This window comes from Dromiciops gliroides, chromosome 4 (genome assembly GCF_019393635.1).
Source record: "Dromiciops gliroides isolate mDroGli1 chromosome 4, mDroGli1.pri, whole genome shotgun sequence".
In the NCBI taxonomy this organism is placed as follows: domain Eukaryota; kingdom Metazoa; phylum Chordata; class Mammalia; order Microbiotheria; family Microbiotheriidae; genus Dromiciops; species Dromiciops gliroides.
Window position 1 is genome coordinate 57,678,929 of NC_057864.1, and position 12,150 is coordinate 57,691,078.

Consider the following 12,150-nt stretch of genomic DNA (forward strand, 5'->3'; position numbering starts at 1 on the left):
ATAGGCTGAACTTTTTAGTAATCATATATTTCATTTAAGAAGTTCTGTAATATTCTAAGGTTTATTTTAGTCAACACAATATCATCTGCAAACAAATTTGTCTTGGAGACTTCACCATCTGGATAGGGAATTCCTCTTCCATTAGAAGCCTTTCCTATTCCTCTTAATGCCGGTGTCTTTCCTCTATTGATTATTTCTAATTTATCATGTATCTATTTTATTTGAACATATTAGTTTCTCATTTCCCCACATTAAACTATGAGAACTTTAGAATGTACTTTTCCCCCTTTTCTTTGTGTCTTTAGCACGTATAACAGTGCTAAAGGGGCAGCTAGGTGATGCAGTGGATAGAGCATTGTACCTCGGACACTTACTAGCTGTGTGACCTTGGGCAAGTCATTTAACCCCCAATTGCCTTAAACACTCAAGGCCATATCCAGTCATCATAATATATATCTTGCTACTAAACTCAGATGGCTGTGGAGGAGAGTGAAGCCAGTGACTTTGCACTGCTCTCCCATACTTAAATCCAATTCAGTGCAAATCATGACATCACCCTTATGTCATGGTTCTCCCTGAGAAGATAGAACAAACAGCAGTGCTAAGTAGTAGCACATCATAGGAGTGTAATAAATACTTTTTGACTGACTGAATGAGAAATTCTCCATGACACTATCTAATAGCTTTAATGAGCATGTGTTTCCCTCTTTTATAGCTCTGATATGGAAAAAAATAGAGGATCATCAAACAAAGTTATCTCCATTAATACATCTTTCAAAGAATCATATAAAACTCTTTAACATATGTGTGGGAGATATCTTTTTAGAGAAAATGGCATTTTGCTTTACTGAATCAAAACCTTGTTTTGAAGCTTGCCATGTATAGTTGTTCTTTTTTGTCAAAGTATTCATAATACATAGACATGAAACTTCTTTAGAGCCTATAGTTTGACCTCTCTAGTTTCTTACTTCTGATCCATGTTCTCCAACATATATTTTGCTATCCTTCACTAATTTGGAGAGTCTTACCACATTCTTGTTGAATTTGGCTAGCTCCCCATCCTCTGTAACAGACAGTGATGTATAAGCTATAATTATATTCAAAGTGGTCTTTTCTTGGATGCATACTTATCATGATCACTACAATATAAAATGGCCACATTTGGACATATATTAAAAACAAATAAATAAATAAAATGCAATTCAACAAGAATTTCCTGAGCATCTGCTTTATACCTTTGCCTTATCATCATTATCGTTATTGTTATTGCTAATACTATTTGCGTCCAAATGGAATTGAATTAAACTACAGATGCTGTTATCTCCCTGACAGCATTTCTTATCTTGCATGGGACATACCATCCCAAGTCATTTAGGATTCTATTTAAAAAAAAAAAAACTTGTAGAAAATGTTCCTGCATTTGCTAATTTCCAGAATACTGGTCCTGGCTGCTTTCCTCTTGCTTCAGAGAGATTCACATTTACTTGTCCAGCTTCTAAAGTAACTAATTGGAAACAGTTGTTCCAAATTTTCTATTTTTTTTTCAGTTCCCATTTGGAATTTATCCCCATAAGCTTTCTTTCCTCTCAGAGTTTTACTGAACATTCTGTTAATGACTTCATTTTTCACTCCTACCTCATTATTGATCACAGAATCTGGAGATTTTCCTTCTTTTATTGGTCAGATCAAAACAAAACAAAACAAAAAAATCTCCCTTTGGCATTTCCCAGTAGAATCCTCAGAAGACTGGTACTGGAGTAGCTGGTTATCTCTCCATCATGATCCTTGTTCATGAACCTGTTCTGTAGAAACAGATAAGGAATTCTTACCCCTCTCTGTGTCATGGATCCCTTGGGGGGATGAGGGGAAGGGAACAAGCATTTATTCAGAACCTACTATGTGCCAGGAGCTATGCTAGGTGGTTTTGATCTTCACAACAGCCCTGAAACAACAGGTGAGGAAGCTGAGGCAGGAAGAGGTTAAGTGATTTGCCCAGATTTACATAGCGAGTGCCTGATACTGGATTTGAACTCAGGACTTCCTGACTCCAGGCCCAGCACTCTATCCACTGCATCACTCTGGTGAAGCCTATGGATCCCTTTTCCCAATAACATTTTAAAACAGGGTTAAAAAGGAAACTATATTGACATACAGTATATGTGTACATCCATCCATATAAATATATATATTTATATGAATATATGTACATATATTTATATATAGTTACATGTATGTCTATATCTAGATATCTATTTCTATTTCTATATATCTTTATGTCTATATACCTCTATCTCTCTATCCCTATAACTCTCTCTTTCTCTATCCATCCATCCATGATCGATCAATCAATCACTTGATCTATCTATCTATCTACCTATCTATTAGTAGACCTCTGGTTAAGAACCTCTGGTTGAACATTAATAGGGATAGTCTCTTGGCTGAAGTGAAATTTGAACTAGGGATTTGAAGGCTATATAGAATTTGGAGAGAGAGAGAGAGAGAGAGAGAAGGGGGAGGGACAATTCAAGTGGGAATTAAAGCATGAACAAGTAGATGTGTGTATGTCAGAAGAATCTCTATCCTGGGGGTGGGTAAGATATGAAAATGTATGGTAACCTAGGTGAGTGGTCATGTGACATTTCTAAGGCAGCATTTTAAAAAAAATCTATCAAGTGGGCACATTTCTTCAGAGGGGACTTGCCTTCTTAGTTCCCTGTTAATGGAACTATCTTGCCACCTAACTTTTATTCCATGTTCCTTTCAAGTTTCCAAAGTCCTTTAAACTAGGTCCAAATACTTCCTAGTCAGAAGAGTCTCTTGTTCCCTGAATATTCTGTTAGCAAAAAATCATCAAAATAACATTTCTAAAATGTTTTCTACCAGTGACCATTTTGGTGGGAATAAAAATTTCCTCATGAAATACCTACTCACCTTTGCTTCCACTTGTTACCATTAAGTAAACTATAATCTATTGTTTAAGATAAAAAGGGCAACTAGGTGGTGCAGTAGAGAGAGCACTGGACCTGGAATCAGGAAGATTCATCTCCCTGAGTTCAAATCCGGCCTCAGACACTTACTTAGCTAGGTGACCCTCATGGGCAAGTCACTTAACCCCATTTACTTCAGTTTCCTCATCTGGAAAATTAGCTGGGGAAGAAAATGGCAAACCACTTCAGTATCTTTGTTGAGAAAACCCCAAATAAGGTTGTGAAGGGTCGTATAAGACTGAAAATGACTGAACAACAAAAATTATCTGGGAAGGGGAATATAGTGCAACAGAAGTCCTGGATTGGAAGTCTGGAAATTTTTTTTTTCCATCTCAGCTTTGTCACTTACTAGCTATGACAGTGGTCATATCACTTAACCTCTCAAAGCCTTAGTTTGCTCATCTGTAAAGTGGGCATGACAATAATTTTTACCCTGCCTCAGGGTTGCTTTGGGAAAAGAGATTTTATAAACCTTAATATACCATAGAAATGTGAGGTATCAGTGAATGAGAAAATTGGTGCTGCTTTTAAATAGACATCAACAAGAATGCCTGCCTTGTTTTTAGAAAACAATTAAATGATTCATTTGTCTGCAGGGACAAAACTATACTGTTCCAAAAAACTACACTGTTCCAACTGGCATTGTTGTAATACCTTTCATGATAAAACATATTCTTATGTAGAACTATATGAGCTATTCATATAGTATCTCCTTAGATAAAACAACCATGTATAATAAGAGCCTGGTATGACAAGGTTAGCCTATGAGGTGAGTATTAGTCCTGTTGCCCAAGATCAGTATTATATACCCATTCCCCATTCCCTTACCTGGGTAGGCAAGGAAGCCCTCCCTCTGATTGCATCCTCCCCTTCCTCGCCTGCAATCACATGTTTCTATCTGGAGGTAAACCTCGTGGCATAATTTGTCACTTCTATTCATGCCTTTCTCTTAAGTAGTATCAGGAACCCATTTGGGGAAATGAGCTGTTGATTTGGGGCAGGGAGCAGGGATAGGGGACCAGTTACAGAAGGAGCACAAAGTAGTATAGATGTTAAAGAATCCAGGAGAAAGCCATAGAGAACACTCTGGGTTACTGGGTGTGACCTGAGTGAAGGAGCAAAGGAGATTGAAGAGGAGTAGTCAGCGAGGTTGGAAGAAAAACACGAGAGAGTCGTGTCTGGAAAACCTAGAGAGAAGCGAGTACAGTCAGTTCTGCTCTAAAATTTATTCCAATGTGATTGATATATTAGGGAACGTTTTGAGCATAACTCAAATTTCGAGTTTGCTTCTGTCCTATTTCTTCCATGAGAAACAGCAAGAGAACTCAGAAAACCGTACCACTTAACAATAACTCACCACTCACTTCCACAAACAAACTTCAGGTCTGTGTCAAAGTAATGTGCCATATTTCTTGTATATCACTTCATGTAGTGGCAGCTGTGGTCAGAGAATAGTTGGTTCAAACCACTCCTACTCACCCCCATCTGCATCTGCTTCCACCATGGCTGCTTGCTGAGCCTGGTAGCCTGAACAGCAGCCCCTTATCAGGAGGCAACCACTATTTATTGCAACATTTATGCATTTCTTAACTATTTAATATGTATAAAACTATGCTACCATTTAAAAAGGTTCCTACCTTTTTTGTTGTTGTTACTGATGGGGTTTTCGAGTGCTGAGTCTCTAACCTCATTTTCCCCATAGGCTTTATGGGGTTTTGTTGCATGATTTTGTATAGATTAGTGCTTTCTGGGAATACTTATGGGATGAGGAGGGCAGCAAGGTGGCTCAGTGGATAGAGTGCTGGGTCTGAAGTCAGGAAGACTTATCTTCCTCAGTTCAAATCTGACTTCAGACACTTACTAGCAAGTCATTTAACCCAGTTTGCTCCAGTTCCTCATCTGTAAGATGAACTGGAGGGGCAGCTAGGTGGTGCAGTGGATGAAGCACCGGCCCTTGATTCAGGAGGACCTGAGTTCAAATCCGACCTCAGACACTTGACACTAGCTGTGTGACCCTGGGCAAGTCACTTAAACCCATTTGCCAGGCAAAAAAAAAAAAGAAAATGAACTGGAGAAGCAAATCGCAAACCATGACAGTATCTTTGCCAAGAAAACCCCAAATGGGGTCAAGAAGAGTCTGACCCAATTGAAACTACTGAACAACAAACAACAAAGAGATAACAATTGAGAAAAGGCTATTTAGATTTGGCAATTAAAAGATTATTGTTACCTTGGAGAGAGTAGTGTTGATTGAGTGATAAGGTTGGAAGCCAGATTGTAGAGTCTAGAAGAAAGTGAAAAGGAAGGAAGTGGAGGCACCTATTGTAGACAGCTTTCTCAAGGAGTTTAGCCACAAAAGGCAAGAGAGATATGGGGCAATAGTTGTTGTGAAAGGAAAGATCAAGTGAGAGTTTTTTGAAGATAGGGGAGACTTGGGCCCATTTGTCTTCCTCCAAGGAAGCAGCCAGTTGACAGGGAGAGATGTAGATAAGTGAGAGAGTGGGAGTTGAAAGGGAAGGAAATCCACCTGACAATTAAGAGCGATCCCAAAATGGAATGGGCTGCCTTGAAAGGTTTTCACTTATTGCAGTAAAGATAGAATAACCACTTATTGAGTCTATAGAAGGAGATTCTTGGGAGGGGGAATATGGATTGGACTCTGCTGAGCAGATTTCTTCCAATTCTGAAATTCTGAGAATCTTCCTGAGACTGTCTCACTTCATGTTCTTAAAAAAGTCTTTAATTTTTCTCCGAAGCTTTGTCGTACTTTTTGATCTAACTTGGACTTTCCCCAGAATACTCATGTGCTGCTAGAGTTTGGTAGTCAGATTGGGAGAAAAGGGGATTCATCTTATTTGCAAATGGATAGGACCCTAAAGTTCATGACTAAGTATAAATACTATGGGGGGGGGAATGAGTCTTGGAAGTGGACCGACACATTTAATGTCTCTACCACTGTGAGAGGTACATCACAATTACATCACAATGAAGGAGCATGTCATGATAAGTTTGTGCCTTGATGAGGCAGATGGTATGATCTTTTTTTTTTTTTGGTGAGGCAGTTGGGGTTAAGTGACTTGCCCAGGGTCACACAACTAATAAATGTCAAGTATCTGAGGCCGGATTTGAACTCAGGTCCTCCTGACTGCAGGGCCAGTGCTCTATCCACTGTGCAACCTAGCTGCCCCTACAGGTGGTATAATCTTTTTTTTTTTTTTGGCGGGGCAATGGGGGTTAAGTGACTTGCTCAGGGTCACACAGCTAGTAAGTGTCAAGTGTCTGAGGCCGGATTTGAACTCAGGAACTCCTGAATTCAGGGCCAGTGCTTTGTCCACTGCACCACCTAGCTGCCCCCCATGCTAATCTTCTCTGTATCATTACAATTTTAGTATATGTGCTGTGGAAGCGAGCACCAGGTGGCATAATCTAAAGAGAAATGGAACCAAAAGCCAAGAACCTGGGTTCCAATTCTTATTTTTGTCACTTACTGTATGTGGCACTACTTAACACCTTTGAATCTTGTTGTTTCTCATTTGCAAAATGAGAGGATCAAAGTAGATCATTGCTAAGGTTTATTCCAGTTCTTCTACACATCTTACCATAATATATTGTAGGCGAAGTACAGGTTTGAGGCAATTTTCCTGACCATTGAGGCTAGAATGTTTTTGTGTCTATTTTTCCCCTAACCCTCCCTCCCCTTTCTCCTCATCGATTACAAAAAAGAACTTTGGCTATGGTGACCCAAGATAAAGAATTACTGATCATGATATCTTGTTAACGCTCCAGAAACAATCTACAAATTACTAGCTTCTGCCCCATTACCCCTTGGGTTTTCAAATTTAGTTTAGTTTGTGGCTACTTTCTTATTGATGGTTTCTTAACAGACTGATGTTTGAATTGAGACCTGGGTTCAAGTCTTACGTTTGACATATTATCTAAATAGGCACGGGCAAACTATTTAACCTCTCAGTACCCTAGGCAATCTTATGTCTATAAGTTATCAGTGAGTTTCTGTATTCACAGACCTGTTTCCAAAGAAGAAGTTTCTATACCAGGAAACCACAGATTCAGACAAAAAAGAAATACTCACCTGTTGTTTGTTGATGCTGTCAAAGGTGTATATTATGCTTATGTTTTTCTTGCATTGCCAAGGGTAGTTGTAAAAAAAACTATAGTGTGAGACGTTGATGTTGAGGTCATAAATATTAGTGTTTTGCTGGATGGTGAAGCAGATGACACCAAGTCCAAGGAAAGGTTTTCTGACTCCCAGTCTCAGTATTCTGTTGACAAAGATATCCATCTTTTAAAAAGAGCCTGTACCATTTGAAGATGGTTTCTTGGTCATTGTTTACTAGTTCTCTCACCTGGACCCCTGACAAATCAGCTCCATGGCTTGTATTTTGGCACTTTGATGGAATAGGTTCATTTTCTTGAGTCTGGGCACAATGTGTTTGCTAGAAAGCAGTGACAGACCATGGCTCTGATCTACAGGGCTTGATGCCTCCTTAGCCACTGAGCTGGTAAATGCTCTGTAGCCTCCCTAATGGTCTCATTACAGAAAGAAATGTGTGTATATGTGTGTGTGTATGTTTCTCTTTCCTCATCCATTCTTTTGATTTTGCACTTGTCAAAATGATAAAAGACCAACCACCCCATCCAGTGGATTGGATTTGAGGGCTGTGACCCCCTAGTTTGGATGCAAGGTCTATAGCCATGGCATGCCTAGACTAAATTAGTCCAACCTTTCTACCTCTACCTACCAACCTTTGTCCAGTAACAGGAGCATACAGGGTGGGGTAGGGGAGGGTGGAGCAGGTGATTCTCAAACAGAATGGGAATGTTAGCAAAACATAGTGATGGGTCAGGGGTCAGCCTCTTGCCTTCTTTGGAAATTCCCTCCTCCACTGTTTCAGTAGTGTATATCTATGTACTATACTACCAAATACCCTTGTTCTGTTTCCCAGACTTTGCCATAGTTGTCTTCTATATCTGATGTGCTCTGTCCCCTCACCTCTACCTCCCAGTTTTCCTAACTTCATTCAAGACAGCTCAAATCTCACCTATTCCAGGAGACCTTTCCTGATCTCTTCAGTTCCTAAGACCTCCCCCTCTGAAAGCCCTCCACCTATTCAGTATATATCTTTCAGCTGCTTATATGTAGTCTTATCCATTAACATAGAAAGACCTTAAGAACAGGTGTGGTCTTATTGCCTGTCTTTATGTCCCCAGTTCTTAGTAGTGCACCTAGCCCATAGTATGCACTTACTCAATGCTTGTTGACTTGATTTAACTTAACTTGATGAGTGCCAGTGCCAACCCACGAAAAGGCTGGGGAAAGAAGGGACTAGGCATATGGTCTCAACTTGGATGGTAACTAGTTAAGTTGCTTTAATCAAATTGCTTAATTACTCTGTACAGATTTTGTTTTTCCTAATCTGCTAAGTGGTCTCCATCCCTCATCTGGATTGCTATAAGGATAACATAAGAAAATGAGACAATGACTGTAGGAAAGAATATTAAATTATGCAAATTTAAGGTATTGTTATTAACTACCAGGTATTCATTGAGTCTTATTTTATATTAACATGGGAGACATGACAATCATTTTTTTATTTGTTAGGGAATAATTATATTGAGGTTATCATAGATCTACTGGAATATTGAATTCTTATCATACTTAAGAAAAACAGCACTTAGGAAGTGAATTATTTTTTTGTTTTATTTAATTAAAAGAATTTTATTTTTATCAGTCATTTCTGAATATGCTTTACCCAGTGAGCTTTCACTTGGAATAAATTTTAAAAGCTTCTAAGCAAAACCAACCAATACAATGAATTCATCTGGCAGTGTTTATAACATTTTGTATCCTTAGTCCTCATCCCTCAAATGAAAAAAGTAGATTTGTAGATGCATTTTAGAAATTTGATCCACTCTCATACAAAGTAGCTTCACTAGTGTCTGCAAGGTGGGAAAGGAGCCCAACAGGGCAAAGAGTTGGATTTAAAGGCAAGGTGGTACAAGCAGTCAGTAGAAATCTGAAGCTCAAATTTTTCCTCCTATTGCTTACTTGTTGTGAGACTACAACCAACTAGTTACCTTCCCCGTGCCTCAGTTTTCTCATCTGTAAGATGGGGGTAGCAAGACCTGCAATACCTGCTTCAGAGGGTTGTTGTGAGGTTCAAAGGAGGTAATGAGCCCCAAGCACTACATACATGCCATTTACTATTAGATCTAGATTCCAGCTATGGTTCTGACTAAATCATATACCTTTATATTGCTATATTCCTCCGGAGTGGCAGACCCAATGTGGAAGAAGCTGGAGAGCCTGCTTCCAGAAACCTATGAGGGTGTATAATGAAAGCAGTTGGTCCCTTTTCTTGGAGTGTGCACTAATGTCATGTAGCTGGTTCCAATCTGACAACTACGTGATGAGGAGACAGACTGTGGATTGACTGTGGAGTCAGGACTGGAACACTAGTCATATAGGGTGAGCCTCTGGGCTCTGAGTATCTTTGGACCTGTTGGTGTTAGAGCCGGAGAAAGAATTGCTCTGCTCCTCTGGGTGGTGAAGGGCGCTTGGGCTCTTTCTCACTGAGAGCTGCTATGTACAACTGAGAGTTCATAGTTCTTCTGTTTCTTTTGTGTTCTAAGTCTTTGATGGTTTTAGGAGGATGTTGAGTTAGCTCAGTGGATAGAACACTATTTGGGGAGGTAGGAAGACCTGAATTCAGATCTTGCCTCAGACACTTAGTAACTGCATGGCCCTGGACAAATCACTTAAATTCTCTCAGCAATCATTTCTTCATCTGCAAAATGGGGGGAGTAATAACACCTACCTCACAGAGTTATTGTGAGGATCAAATGCCATAATGTATGTGTTGCAAGGGCTGTCCCCCCATTCCTGTGGCATGGGGGTGTCATTGTGTGGCTCAAAGGGAGGGAGAATAGACATCCCTAGCCTCTTCTCCCCTTCCCCCTCCCCTGCCTTCTACAAGGGAGATTTAATTCCTGCCAGGAAAGGAAGCAGGAGGTTGGGGCCAGAGGGTTTGGCCACTCTGCTATCCTCTTAGAGAATAGGTACTGGGCTGGAATTATATCCATCTGCTCCTTTAAATATTACTAGTCTAGGGAATAAGGTTTTCAGGTTTGAGCTAACTTCTGATCACTGTTTCATTAACTGGGGAAGCAAGGCCCCAAGTATCCAAGGCTTGATTTCCTTTCCACCAAATTCCAGTTGCACAATGAAAACAAATAGCAATTAGCCAAGAAACCCATTTATCCAATTCAATAATAGACAAAAATCAGAGATAGTATACATATGAGAAAACATATTTATGTTTGTGTATATATGTACATGTGTGATTGTATGTGCATATATATGTGCGTGCATGCATGTGTGTGTATGTATCTCAGACAATACAGAGTGAAGATCTCTTATTGGGATCCAGGTAACAGTTCAACCTAGAGAATCCTAGGTCTTACCAAAGGGGAAAGTCCCTGACGTCTCTAATGTACCAAGCTGGGAATAGAGGCATGATGGAGACTACTCCTCCTCTCATGTCTTTCCCCAGCGTCTTTTCTTTCGGCAACCTGAATTGGGGTTGGCCTCATCCATCTAGTCAGGAGACAGTCTCATACCAATGAGCTTTCATACTGGGATTACATATGTACAGTGATTCAGAAACCTTTAAACACTATATATATGCTATTATTGTTCTTGTTGCTGTTGTTGTTGTTGCTGCTGCTGCTGCTGCTGTTATGCTAAAAATAACTCTGACCTTGTGAGCACCTAAAACATCAGAATGGTGAGCCACCAGAGGTCTGGGAGTTGAAGTCCATGCCAGGTTTTGTAGCCAAGCAGGCCAGTAATGACACCCTGCAAAATGACCTGAGGGACCCAGCCCACTAGTAGCTGAAATGAGGACTCAGTCCATTGGCTATGCTGCATTTGAAAGGGAAACTAGTATGATGAATGCTATGTGAAAACTCAATTAAGTTTGAGTCCTCAGAGACCAAGGTAATATAGGAGAGAGTGTGCACCTATGTGTCAGGGAAAACATTTGTATTTCGGTTCTTGCTGTGTCTTTGAAGTAAATATCTCTTTGTAAAAGCTAATTGATGTTAATGGATTAAATGGAACTGGGGCATTAATCACTGTGGTTAACAGTGGGGAGAACACACCAGATGGGGAGGGACCTGTTTCAATAGTATTAGAGAAGACTCACCCCAGTGCCTCAGGAGATACCCCTAGAACTTCAAGGAGGAATGTAGCCAGTCTAGTTCTAAAAAAGTGGACCCAAATCATTGCGGCATTTTTACTCACAATTCCTTCATTTCTTTACATCCTACTAACTTAGAATTCTAGTCTATTTTTCCCTTTTGACTGAATTTCTGCTGAGTGCCTTAGCAGATAGAGTGCTGGACCTGGAGTCTGGAAGACATGTCTGAAGTCAAATCAAAATTTATTATCTGTGTGACCCTGGGCAAGTCATTTAACCCTGTTTGCCTCAGTTTCCTAACCTATAAAATGAACTAAAGAGGGAAATGACAAGCCACTCTAATATCTCTGCCAAGAAAACAATAAATGGAGTCAAGAGTCAGACACAATTGAAACGATGTAATAACAACAACACTTCCAGACCTTCCCAATTCTGACCATCTCCCTGTCTGGTCCCCTGTAAATTAATGACCTGATGTTTAGACCTCTATTGATTATCTGCCCCAGTCTTGCTTGGATAGATACTCTGGATCTTGGACACATTAACCTTTGTCTGAACCTCTGAACCTTTGGCTAATGGCTGAACTGTAACTAGGAATATTGGTGCCTGGGGCAAATTCACTGGGGAGAGAGGTTGGTACTGAGGACGATATACTAGCCCAATGCACTTTGCAGGGATGACCTAGAGCTCTGCAGTGTACATGAATTTTAACATAGATTTGATAAATACATTTCTGGACTTGGAACAATTTAGCCCCAATCTTCAAAGTATCCAGGGCTCCACAGTGCCATTTGTCCACAAAGTGATGTGCTAAGTGGTTCTGAAGGAGATTCCTCCTCCCTTGAATTCCCATGTCTAGGGAAACACTTCCTCTTTCTGGGAGTATCCCCACCTCTTTCCCCATAGGTACTAAGGGACTTAATAGATCCCCCTCTTTGCAGACA

General features: G+C 40.1%; 1 pseudogene; it reads right to left on the reverse strand.

The window, feature by feature from the left end:
* Positions 1-6,341: 6,341 nt before the first annotated feature.
* Positions 6,342-6,400, reverse strand: LOC122727062 (annotated as a pseudogene).
* Between the last annotated feature and the right edge of the window lie 5,750 nt (positions 6,401-12,150).